The 12,490-nt window shown below is 34.7% G+C and overlaps 1 long non-coding RNA gene across 1 annotated transcript; it reads right to left on the reverse strand.

Annotated features, from left to right (window-relative positions):
- Positions 1 to 1,223: 1,223 nt before the first annotated feature.
- LOC145046423 (uncharacterized) lies at positions 1,224 to 2,065 on the reverse strand. Its single transcript, XR_013682001.1, has 2 exons — positions 1,908 to 2,065; positions 1,224 to 1,543 (listed from the first exon to the last, which is right to left on the reverse strand). It is a non-coding gene; the product is annotated as an uncharacterized LOC145046423 (long non-coding RNA).
- Positions 2,066 to 12,490: the final 10,425 nt, after the last annotated feature.

Here is a 12,490-nt window from a genome sequence, read left to right on the forward strand (position 1 = left end):
TTCACAACCCAACTCAACGTAACTATTCATTAAAAAACAAATTTCACTTTCCACCACTTATACAATCCAACCAAATCCAAACTTTCACTAACATTAACACCAAACATAAATCATTTTTTTATTAAATAAAGATAACTTATATTTCTTTTTTATTCAAATAAACTTATTAAAAGTATTATTATTTTTAGAAACATATAATTTATTTATTTAAGATATAAAATATTAACAGAATAGAAATAAAAATATATAACACTTGTCAAACATGCTTGATAAAAATGATAAATCAAATTAAAAATGTAACATGATAAATAAAATTACATAAAGTACATAATACATATTATTGGTAATGTATTCATCATCAAATCATCTTGATTTGGCTTTCTAAAGATATTTTTCACAAAACATGAAATGACACATTCTACGAAATATATAAGAGCATCTCGTGTTCATTTCTAATTATTATATTCATAGTAGAATATGAAAGTAAAAAAAAAAAAGAATTTGGTAATATTTTTTAAAAATGTTTATTGGGTTTGAGATGGAGGCTTCGGTCGCTTGATTCTTTTCACTTCACTTTATTTTGATAGTTTCTTTACATTAATTCAATGTTTTCTTTACAACCAAACATATAAAAATTCACCAATGGATATAGTTTAGTATATGTGAATAAAATAAATTAAAAGTAGGGCGTGCAGAAAAAAGTTGTTATTAATGTCATCCATGTTATTCTGATGTATACGAAATATGAAGTGATAAAGAAAAACTAACCATTCATATGCGAGATCAAGATGAAAACGAATTAGTTTTAGTGGTGTTCGGGATAATCTTTTGAAAATAGCTTATTAGATTATCATTTCTTTAAAAGCTAATAAACTAAAAAGGTTTTTGTGTATTTAAAAAATGATTTTTAAAAAATGATTTTTAAAACAGTTTTTTGGATAGAAAAAATAAAGTTTTCAAAAAGCTAGAAAATCCTAGTTTTTCAGCTGTTTAATCAGTTTACTTCTAAAAAACAACTTTTCTAATCCAAACACACCCTTAATTCCAAATGTTAGCTAGACCACGAATATGTCATAAATATAAAGTATGGTTCTTCAAATTGAGAACATTTACTAACATAAATACAATGTTGCTTGGAAAAAAACTTATTCTTCTTGAAGATTATGTCTCTTATTGTTCCAAAAACCTGATAAATATAAACACCAACTAATTTAGTTACAAAATAAATAATATGGATGCTAGATTCAAAGAAGAAACAAATTTCAGTGTCATTCACCAATATAAAGAATCTAACCCAACAATTTTGGGGTAGTTCTCTTCCTCCTCTCAAACTGTTTCTTGTAAGACATCAAATACAAGTTGTAAACAAAGTACAACAACCCTATATCTCAACAAAATCACCGGTTTAGGATCCCACAATGCCTCTTTTAACATCACTAAGCCGAGGTATCATTGGATCCCTATTAAAGCTTGAAGACACCATCACTGCATTTTAAGATCTTACAGTTCTACACCAACAAAGAGATAGTTGCATAATTTCGACCTGTACATGGGAATGAAAAAAGATAAATTTCAATTTAGAATAAATCTGTTGGATGTATCGAGCAAATATAATGTTCAAAATCCCAATTTTAGTGTTTCATTTGGATAAATTTCACTACTGATAAGCACTTTTAACAACACAAAACTCCACATAAATTTCAATAACTCAAATAAAAAATTAAAATAAAATCAAATGCTTCTAATCGGGTTAGACTGTATCATGAAACCTTGAAAATTTGAATAAATTAGGGGGGTGAATAATTTTTCGCAATTGATGGTTATATACCGTGGGTGCCAAATGAGTAATGGGGAAGGGGGCGAGATAGGAGGAGAAGGAGATAAAGCGTAATAAAATAAGGAATGACCTTTATGCGTTTGTTTCCCTTGATCACCACCATTCAAACATTAAAAACAAGAAATCTGAAAGATTAGGTGTATATAATAGTTGATCAAACCATCGATGATTGTGTACGCATTTGAGGGAGAAGAAGAAAATGGTAAGCATTTGATGTGATGCATGAAAGAAAAAAAAAGGAAAGCAATACATAAATTTTTTGTCACGGTTTATAATGTTGTAGTCTTTTTGTTTTGCACATTTTTTAGATTTAAAGGTTTAATAGTTCACAACATTAGCAAAAAAATAAAATAAAAAATTGAACACTCATTTAAAGTTTGAATTTGAACGGACAGTTGTTCCACCAAACCTTAGTTCCATTTTTTATTTTATTTATTTGCTATAACTCTTTTGCACTATAAACATTATTTTCTAATTAATTTTATTTTATTCTTATTAAAAAAAATACACTAAAATACATAAAATAATTTTGGCTACAAATAAAGACCAATATTCATATATTTTAAGAAATTTTTTATATTACCTATATAATCTTAAAAATATTAAAACAATTGGGTTTGAAATTGAATATATATATATATATATATATATATATATATATATATATATATATATATATATATATATATATATATATAGTTACCTTAGTGTTCTAACTATCTATTGTGTGCATGTAAGATTCATTGTAAACCAATCATTTTAGTTATTTTAAGAAAAATAATTAATGCATATTACATGTTGAATGTTTAATGAGTATTAATTAAATTTTCGCATTTAATATGCATTAAATACTTTCTTAAAATAACTAAAGTGCTTGGTCCAAAATCAATCATACATGCACATAATAGATAATAAAAACATTTGAATCTAACTCTATATATATGGGTTAGGTTATTATGTTCTAACTATCTATTGTGTGCATGTAGCATTTATTGTAGACCAATCATTTTAGTTATTTTAAGAAAGTAATTAATGCAAATTACATGTTGAATGTATAATGAGCATTAATTAAATTTTTAGCATTTAATATGCTTTAAATACTTTCTTAAAATAATTAAAATGATTGGTCTAGAATCCATCACACATGCACATAATAGATAATAAAAACATTTGAACCTAACTCTATATATGTAACATCCGGATTTCCAGGTATTATATTTTATCATTAATTTTTGGAGTTGAGAGAGGGACTCGACGAGTTGACGCCTAGACTCGTCGAGTAGGATCGCGTATTGTTGACCGATAAATGAGGGGACTCGACGAGTCGGTAAGGTTGGACTCGATGAGTCTGTGCTGACAACTGAAACCCTAAATCCCCGGACCTGAGCTCTATTTAAAGGACTTTATAGCCTCCATTTGCGGCTACCAGTCCAGAGAGAGGTACCCTAGCGATTTTGAGCGAGTTTGAGCTTCTTTGTTCGTTTTTGGTGTGATTTAGCCAAAGAGGAAGGGTTTCTAGCAAGAAGGGGGCAAGAGGACTTCATCTCAGGAGGTTTTCAACTTGGATCTTCATTTTGAGGTAGCTATTCGACCTTATTCCTCTGTTTTTGTTAAAGAGCATTGAATTTAGGGTTTTCTATATCTTTAATGGCTTTTGTGGTTGAGATTTATTGTCCCATTGAGTAATAAAGCTCTGGATCCGGACCTTTTGAGGTCCAAGGAGCTTGAACAACCTTGATTTTTGTGGTTCTATGGAGGAAAGGGACATAGGTTGCCATGTTGGAAGGGATTTCACCAAAATAAGCCTAGAGTGCCTTGCATGTGTACCCAGTATGACAACCCGAAATTTCCATTATGTACTACATATCAAGTCAATAGAAGCCAGAACAGTTACTGTTAACTTTCAGATGATTTGGGATAAGTTTGAACATTTTATGATTAACACTTTAGGAGATGCTAGGAGAGGGGATACTATTAGGGTTATTGTGAAACAATGACATTTCATACTCCAAGAAATTGGAACTATATGACCCAAACATAGAGTTTGCGGTCCAAAACCCTAGGGGTATATATATGGTCCTTAGCCATATTTATTCATTTGTTCCATTTCCAACTAGAGAAAAGCCAAATTCTCTCTCACGGATCTTCGGCCTTTCGTCCCAAAGCGTGAGTACTTCTATCTAGGTGTATTATAGGGCTTGATATGTGTCTAATAACCTAGAAATCTTATGAAAACAACAAGATCAAAGAGTTTACGGTCCAAGAACACCTTGGACTGTAAACCCTTCTTTAAGGTCCAAAAGTGTGCCCTAGTCCCTTCCTTACCTTGTGAAACTAGCCTAGACTCGTACCCTAATGTGTGTAGGACTTGAAAACACCAAAAACACCATGCCCATGAGAGATTAAGACCGTAATCTCTAAGGGATTTGGTTCTAGGGCCGTGAACTCCTCAAAGGAGTTGAAAGGTGCCCCAATCTCTTCCAAGGACTAAGCCATCAAGTAGAAATACTTCTAAGGGACATGTAAAGCTTCAAAACATCAAATGAATTAAGGCTTAGGAGCTTACGGCCATAAACTCAAGGGTTTACGACCGTAAACTCATTGTTGTTATGGTCTTGGAGAGTAAACTCAATAATGGGGTCCTTTGGAACCCTAAACCCACTAGCCTTGTCCTACAACAACTTAGATGCAATCCTTAGGGCTTATAACACTTATATAAGGTGTTTATCATGTTCTAGGATGTCTTAACATTTTCAATTAGTAGTTTAAGACTATTTGGGTACATATATGTGTGATTATATGTTAACTAGGATCCTTGGGTGTGTACAAGTTTCCACTTGACACTTAGCAATCCTACATCGTTCAGTTCATTCAAACCACCATCTACAAGTGAGTTCATACCCCTTAATCAATGTTTTAAATTATTTTAAATGCTTTAATGGGGGGGGGGGGGGGGGGGGAATACAAGTAGAAAACAACATGCTATAGAATCAATCACATGTGATTTATAACTGTGTTTTCATCCAACCGATTTCACATGCTTCGAAATGTGATGTATGAAATGGTTTTCTATCTTAAAAATACTTTGTTATCAAATGTATTTCTTTTGAAATGTTAATTAAAATGACATCAAGTCATTGTTAATTATTGTTCAAAACTCTTAAATGTCTTACAAAACCATTTTCATCTTCTTGATCAAAACTATATCTATACACTTATGTTCTTATATATTTATTGATATGATAGATATCACCCTTCATTCAGTTTCCCACACTCTTGTGTAACAAGGGTGTATAAACCTACTTGGACAATCAATTACCTTCCAGTTAACTATTATAGGGATAGTTAGGAGATACAAAACATTATTCCTATTACAAGGAATTACACTAAAGTCAATTCATTCATGAGTCTATACTATACATTACATGTTACATGAATACGTTTACATCGATACGCTTACATGAATACATTTACATATATACATTTATTTATATACACTTACATGGATACTTGTACCTAGATTCAATATGATGAGTTACTAGTACATATTATACGTGTAAATTGTTCTGCCTATCCTAGTTCAAAAGGATAACTAGACGGGACTAACCATTCCGGAACCCACCTGTTAGCAACAGAGGTAATGAACATCTATGGATGCCTACGGTTAATACTTATATTAGGGGTACCTTTACGAGACTAACCATTCCTTAAACCTACTGCCAGCTACAGAGGAAAATGAACAATCTACGGATGTTCAAGGTTATACATTTCGGCAGTCGCGATGTCGAGTTGATCCTAATACAAAAGGATAACACATACATGGCTATATTTTTCCTATTACTTTATTTTGTGATACATTTACATAAACGATGAGGTAGACTAGGTACTGTTAGTAATAGTCAAAAAGAGGGAAAACTATCATTGTTATAACAAAACATACAGGTCTTGGTAGAAGACTACTTTCAAACATACAGGTCTTGGTAGAAGACTACTTTCAAACATACATGTCTTGGTAGAAGATTATTTTCAAAACATTTGGGTCTTGGTAGAAGACTACTCTTATACTAATAGGAAATATGAGATTTTCTAGGGTTTTCATACTTATCTCAATTGTTTCATTCAAAGATTTACATGGCATTCATAACAGCTTTCCAAAAACAAGACAATGACACTTAAATACTTATGAATTCACCAGCTTTATGCTGATACTCGCTTTCAAAATAACTCGTATTCTCAGGTCACCAGTAGACAGGTACGATGGCCAGGTTTTCAAAAGACGGAGCACAAACAAGACTCATATTTTATTTTGATTTCATATTTTGGTGTCTTATTACTATTCAAGAACACACATGTATTAAATATTTACTTTTAATGCAATGGATGTTGTTGTTGCTTGTTTACTACTTTGCATTGTTGTGATATTGTACATGACGTCCTCCAGCCCTGAACGTTTCCGCCGTTCTTGGTTTTGGGGTGTGACACCAAGATTCGATCTTTACATGGTTTTTGGCTATAGGGAAGCCAGATCTATAGATTAGGGAAGCAGATCTGACCTCAGAAGGTCATTTGAGTGTTGTCATGGAAGCAACTCGCTAAGTTCATAAGTGGACTCGACGAGTCGAGTTTGGGTTGCCCCGCGATTCATTGTTGAGTAACCCGACGAGTGGAGAGGGGACTCGTCGTGCCAAGTGGGGATTTGAAGGATCCAGAGGACTAGTGCGGACTCGTCATGTCGCCCGAGTGCACTCGATGAGTCTGGTCAAAGTTTGACTATTGACTTCGTTGACTTTTAGGGTTTAGTCAATGTTTGGACTTATGAGCCATTAGAGGGGTAGAGTGGCCTTTTACCCTTCTTAGAGGACTTAGAGAGAGGGGTTAGCCTAGCCTTTAGAAGTTGTATTAATTAGAGTAATTATTATGTGATTAGGCAGAGGCTAGTACAGGGTTTCAGAGTTTGAGGTTTACCGAGTTATCCGAGGTGAGTCTTCTCATTATACTTTACCTTGAGTGGTAATTAGAGCTATGTGATTGAGTATCTTGCATGCTATTTGTGTGATGTGTTGCACAACATTACTTCTATGTGATTTATGTTGTGTGTATATCAGAGTTTACAAGTTAGGACTGGAAGGTCCACAGAGTTAGGACCAGAGGGTCCACAGAGTTAGGGCCAGAGGGCTCACATAGTTATAGCCTCGAGTGGCTAATATGTGTTAATATGGTATTTTGGGGAACTCACTAAGCATTTATGCTTACAGTGTTTTGTGTTATGTGTTTCAGGTATCAGTGATGATAGCGGGAAGGCGCCAACATGATCAGTACAGACTCTTGGAGTTTTTATACCTTTTGATCTTGGGATGTGCTTTTATGGATTTGATATGCGATACATTAGGATATGAGATGTTTATGAATTAAAATTATAAATTTTAAAAGTGAAAAATTGTTTTGAAATTTACGTTGTTACAATATATATAAGTTGGGTTATTGTGTTCTAACTCTCTATTTTGTGCATGTAGGATTCATTGTAGACCAACAATTTTACTTATTTTAAGAAAGTAATTAATGCATATTACATGTTGAAGGTATAATGAGTATTAATTAAATTTTCGTCATTTAATATTCATTAAATACTTTCTAAAAATAACTAAAATGATTGGTCCAAAATCAATCCAATATGTACACAATAGATAATAAAAACATTTGAACCTATCTCTCTCTCTCTCTCTCTCTATATATATATATATATATATATATATATATATATATATATATATATATCATGGTTGTTAAAATCGGTCTAGATGGCCGATTAATCGGCTCCTAGACGCTTGGCGGACTCCAACCGCTTACGAATAGGTGTTATCAGCTAAGCTAATCGGCCTTGGTCAATATCGGTCAAAGACGGTCCAAATCGGTCTAAATCAGACTAATTCGTCCCAACTCGGACCCAAATCGGACCAAGTCAGCTCGACTAACTCTAAAATACCCACCATCTCAAAGGAGCCGGCTAGCCCAAACTTAGTTGGGTTTGATTCTCAAAGCAGCTAGCTTTCCTTTTTATAGAATAAGTTTTGCCTTCGTCTCTTATCCCGCCACCGATGTGGGAAACTCTTAACTCTTTAGTTTTTGTCACAACTCCCTCGAACACTCTTTAATTATATACATACACATATTAGATGATAGATGTGATTATCCACCAGTTTAAATCAGATGATACATACACTCTTGATATATTGTTTCAAATAGGTCGTGAATTTAAAATCAATCCTCGTTTTCCATTCATGACTTCACCACCAATTCTCTGCACCGTTTGGGTGAAATATCAAGGGATGAAAATAACGACTTGATTGACTCAAGCGACTCAGATTAGCCACATATTGGTGCTCCTCCCCTGTGCTTGACTCCGATTCCTGAAGCGATAACCGACATCTCTTTCAGCGCCGACTACCCCACAATTCTATTATCGGCATCTTAAGCGATCATCGGCTCCCTCACCGGTATCCCTTTAATAGATATCCCTATAATTCACTTTTGTTTTCATTGGTCATTTCATTTGTGTATACATCTTTAATCAATTTTAAAAACTGCAATTTACATCTCGATGTGGTAATCAATAGATGTTTTGTGATTTCGAATTGAATTCACAGAAACTGTAAATCGTTGATGCCGATAGTGCTTACAAGTTATGATTTTGGATTGGAATTGCAGGTTAGTGTCTAGATTGTTGATAGCAAAAACAAAATTTCGAATTGCAGTCCACCTGTTCAATGAAATGCCTGAGTGAAATGTTATTTCATATACCATGTTATTTATAGGTTGGTAAAGAGAAGCAAGATCATGTGATTTCATTTATATATATAAGCATGATTTTGTTGTAAGTGATTGTAGAATTTAATAAAATTTAACAAGTTCTTTAATTCAAAACTTGTATGCTCAAGAGTTTGTATGGATGTTGCAAGGTGTTGAGAAGCTTTAACACAAGTGGGATGATTCCAAATTATATATCAAATATGTCCATGTGTTTGAATTGTTCTTATTTACCTATATTATTATGTTTAATGTTGTATTTTTTTTATTTTTTTAATAATTTTTTTAATAATTAATGGTCTCCGATTAATCTCCCGATTAATCCCCGCCTAGCCGCTTAATCCCTTGACCCTAGTCCACCGATTAGCCTACGTCAAGCGATTTTTACAACCTTGATATATATATATATATATATATATATATATATATATATATATATATATATATATATATATATATATATATATATATATATGGGTTGGGTTATTGTGTTCTAACTATCTTTTGTGTGAATGTAGAGGTGAATAATTTTTCGCAATTGATGGTTATATACCATGGGTGCCAAATGAGTAATTAGGGGCGAGATAGGAGGAGAAGGAGATAAAATGTACAAAAATAAGGAATGAACTTTATGCGTTTGTTTCCCTTGATCACCACCATTCGAACATTAAAAACAAGAAATTTGAACGATTAGGTGTATATAAAAGTTGATCAAACCATCGATGTGCTTCACGCATCTTATGATTGTGTATGCATTTGAGGGAGAAGAAAATGGTAAGCGATTTGATGTGATGCATGAAAGAAAAGAAGGAAGCAATACATGATTTTTTTGTCACAGTTTACAATGTTGTAGTCTTTTTGTTTTTGCATATTTTTTTAGATTTAAAGATTTAATAGTTCACATAATAGACTACTAGTCGTTCCATTGTTGCACCACCCCAATGTGTGTTGCGTAGTAACTGCCTAGCTGTCTGTTACGTTGTCAAACCCTTCCGAACAACCACTTATGATGCAGAGACTATGAGTGACGGACAACTAAACGACAACGAGTGGTTGCTTTACCGTCTTGTTATGTTGCATGTCGTTCTTCCGTCTTTGGGAACACTAGTTGTATTTGGTTTGGTAAGGCCGAATCGATGGTTGCGGAGCAAGGTTACCAAGGGAGTGGTTGCTTTGCAAACCTATATATTACGGTCTAGCGTTATCGTCGTTGTGGAGCTTGCCGTAGTGGTTGTTGCTAGTAGTTAGGACCACTACGAGTTGTCGTTACCATATTAGGTTGTTAGGACCACACCACTCGTCGTTATAGCACTAGTCCTGTTTTTTTGTTCGGCGTTAGGGACCCAACGAGTCGTTGCTAGCATCATCGGTTGTTTTGAACACAAATCGGTCACACTACTGGTTGTTTGGAACGCTAAGGCCGAAAGGCAGGCGGTCGGGAACACTAAAGGCGCTTGCAGCTGCCAACCTTCAAAGTAGGAGTTCGGGATCTTGTCATGAGCATGCTCCAGAGAAGGCTTTTTCCTTTATTTATCTACCCATGACCGAGTGAGGATGATCTTCTTCATGATCGGCCAAGTCCGAAAGCTGCAAGAAAAGGGGGCCAGAGAGAAGGTCTTTTCATCACCTCCTTTGGCTCTTATTGGTTCTCTTCACGATGATTGGTCAGGGCCTTCGTTCCCTCTTTTAAGTAGAGAGATGTTCTCGCGGCGAAGAAGTGCCATTATTGATCGAATCGAGGCAAATCCAATTCATTGGCAAATGAAAAATCTACCGTTTTCACACTCAGAAAAACCTAGAAAAGAGGAAGAGTCACTAAGACAAGAGCTAGGTAAGCAAGTAAGAAGGAAAGGCTAGAAAAGGCAGGGGCTCTCTATCTGTAGGAAGATTGTGTCCAGGATCTGGTAATCTAAAGCCTTGCTTCTTCTGGTCGGCTTGTATTAGTATGTGCTTTATTAAAGGTAGTCATTCCCCCGTTCCTTTAGTCTTTTCAACGGTACTTGAATCTTAAGTCGCGGTTATGTCTCTCCCCCCCCCCCCCCCCCCGGTATAGTGACCGGTTCCATATTTTCCCCGAATTTCATCAGTTCCATGCTCAAGTGCCTGTTCATCCATCTTCATTCCAAAGGCGAGCATATCCATTGAGTGACTGTAACTGCTATCGTTTACAGTCAATAGTTCTTAACCAACCCTTTATCTTAGAGCTTTATAAAGCTTGAAGAGAGAATAGGGAGTAAGGGGGACCTTTGCTTCATTAGAAATTGGACTCATACTTTCTTTCTTCTCCTGCGGAGCCCTGATAAAGTAACCGGCAACAGGTTAGTAAAGTTCTCCTGCTTGCGGATTTTTCCCTGCGCTGATTCAGGAGCCTTCTTCTTTAGTCTAGGATTCTCAAAAAAGAAAAAAAACAAAAAAGAAGCGGGGCGAGAACAAGAAGGGGTCATCATCCGGCGGCCGTTTACTAAGCGAAGAGCCGCTCGCTTCCTTTTATTCGCACATAAGATGTGCAGGTTAGGGGAAGAGAAGCAAGCTAGCCCCGCCTACCTCCCATCTATAAATGCTGGCATATCTTCACATCCTAGTGCCCAGCCGGACAAGGAGCCTGTGTTACTAATTGTCTTGATAGTTCAAGTAGTAAAAGAGGTCTGTGGTAGTCAAGTATGTTTGTGGCTAAAGGATAAAAGAGTGAATCTTAGTACCCTGTAAGCGTGAAGTCAGGCTTTTCTAACTTCTAGTTGGCTAGAAGGATAGAGACTAAAGTTAGTTTACCCGAAGCAAAGTCAAGAGAGAAAGGTGGTAGCTCTCCATGCAAGCTATTCTAGCAAGTCTTCTGTGGAGGAGGAGTAGCACTAGGCAAGTAACTTATTTCACTAGTTGAGATACACAAATTACTCATGGTTGTACGAGCTAGTTCTTAGTCTTGCTTCTGTAGCTCTTCCTTATGTTACTGCTTCTGTATCTCTTTCACCTTTCTTCGCTTCATTCGTTGCATTCTAAACTAGGGATTTGGAGCAGAAATAGGAGAGGAGCTATCGAAGTTGTCGTATACCGCTTGCTGATTAGAACAAAGAATAGGTATTTAATACATTTTACATTGTTTTTGGTTGACCTAGAAATAGGGAGCTATAGCTTATCTAAGGAGCGAGCTAAATACCAGCTTGCACAAATGGCTTCTTGGTGGCATATCGAGAGCACTTTCACAAAGTAATATTCTAAAGTCATGAGATTAAGTTAGTGAGATGCTATATCAATCAGTCTCTTCTTATTATTGTATATCTTTTTAACCAACCGCTGGAATATTCAATCTATCCCTATACCTAGATGGAATAAAGAAGATATTATCCTTGCTTTCAGTTACTTCTTTCATCCATCCGCTAAGGTTCTTTGTTTGAGTCACTAAAGAGAAAGGCTTTAGAGGAAATCCCACGGATATTGGGAATCATAGGAGAAAGATAAAGGATAGATGTTAGTTCTTTGAGTCGAAGAAGTAGTAGCAAAATTCGATACATGCGAAAGAGGGAAAGCTCTTCGGTTGCGGTAGTTACGAGATCATTGGGAAAAAAATTAAAAATAGAATGTTTATAGGGTATTTAATTAGTAGCACTCATTTAAAATTTGAATTTGATTTTAAGACTAACCTGGCAACCAAATGTTTGATTGGTTGTCACATCTGAATTAAAAAAAAGTTGTTATACAACGGGTTGTTCCACCAAACCTTAGTTCCATTTTTTATTTTATTTATTTTTTATAACTCTTTTGCACTATAAACATTATTTTTTCTAAATGATTTAATTTTACTTTTATTAAAAAATAAACAAAATACACTAAAATATTTAAAATAATTTTGTA

The sequence above is a fragment of the Lactuca saligna genome, chromosome 5 (assembly GCF_052625555.1).
Source record: "Lactuca saligna cultivar CGN05327 chromosome 5, ASM5262555v1, whole genome shotgun sequence".
In the NCBI taxonomy this organism is placed as follows: domain Eukaryota; kingdom Viridiplantae; phylum Streptophyta; class Magnoliopsida; order Asterales; family Asteraceae; genus Lactuca; species Lactuca saligna.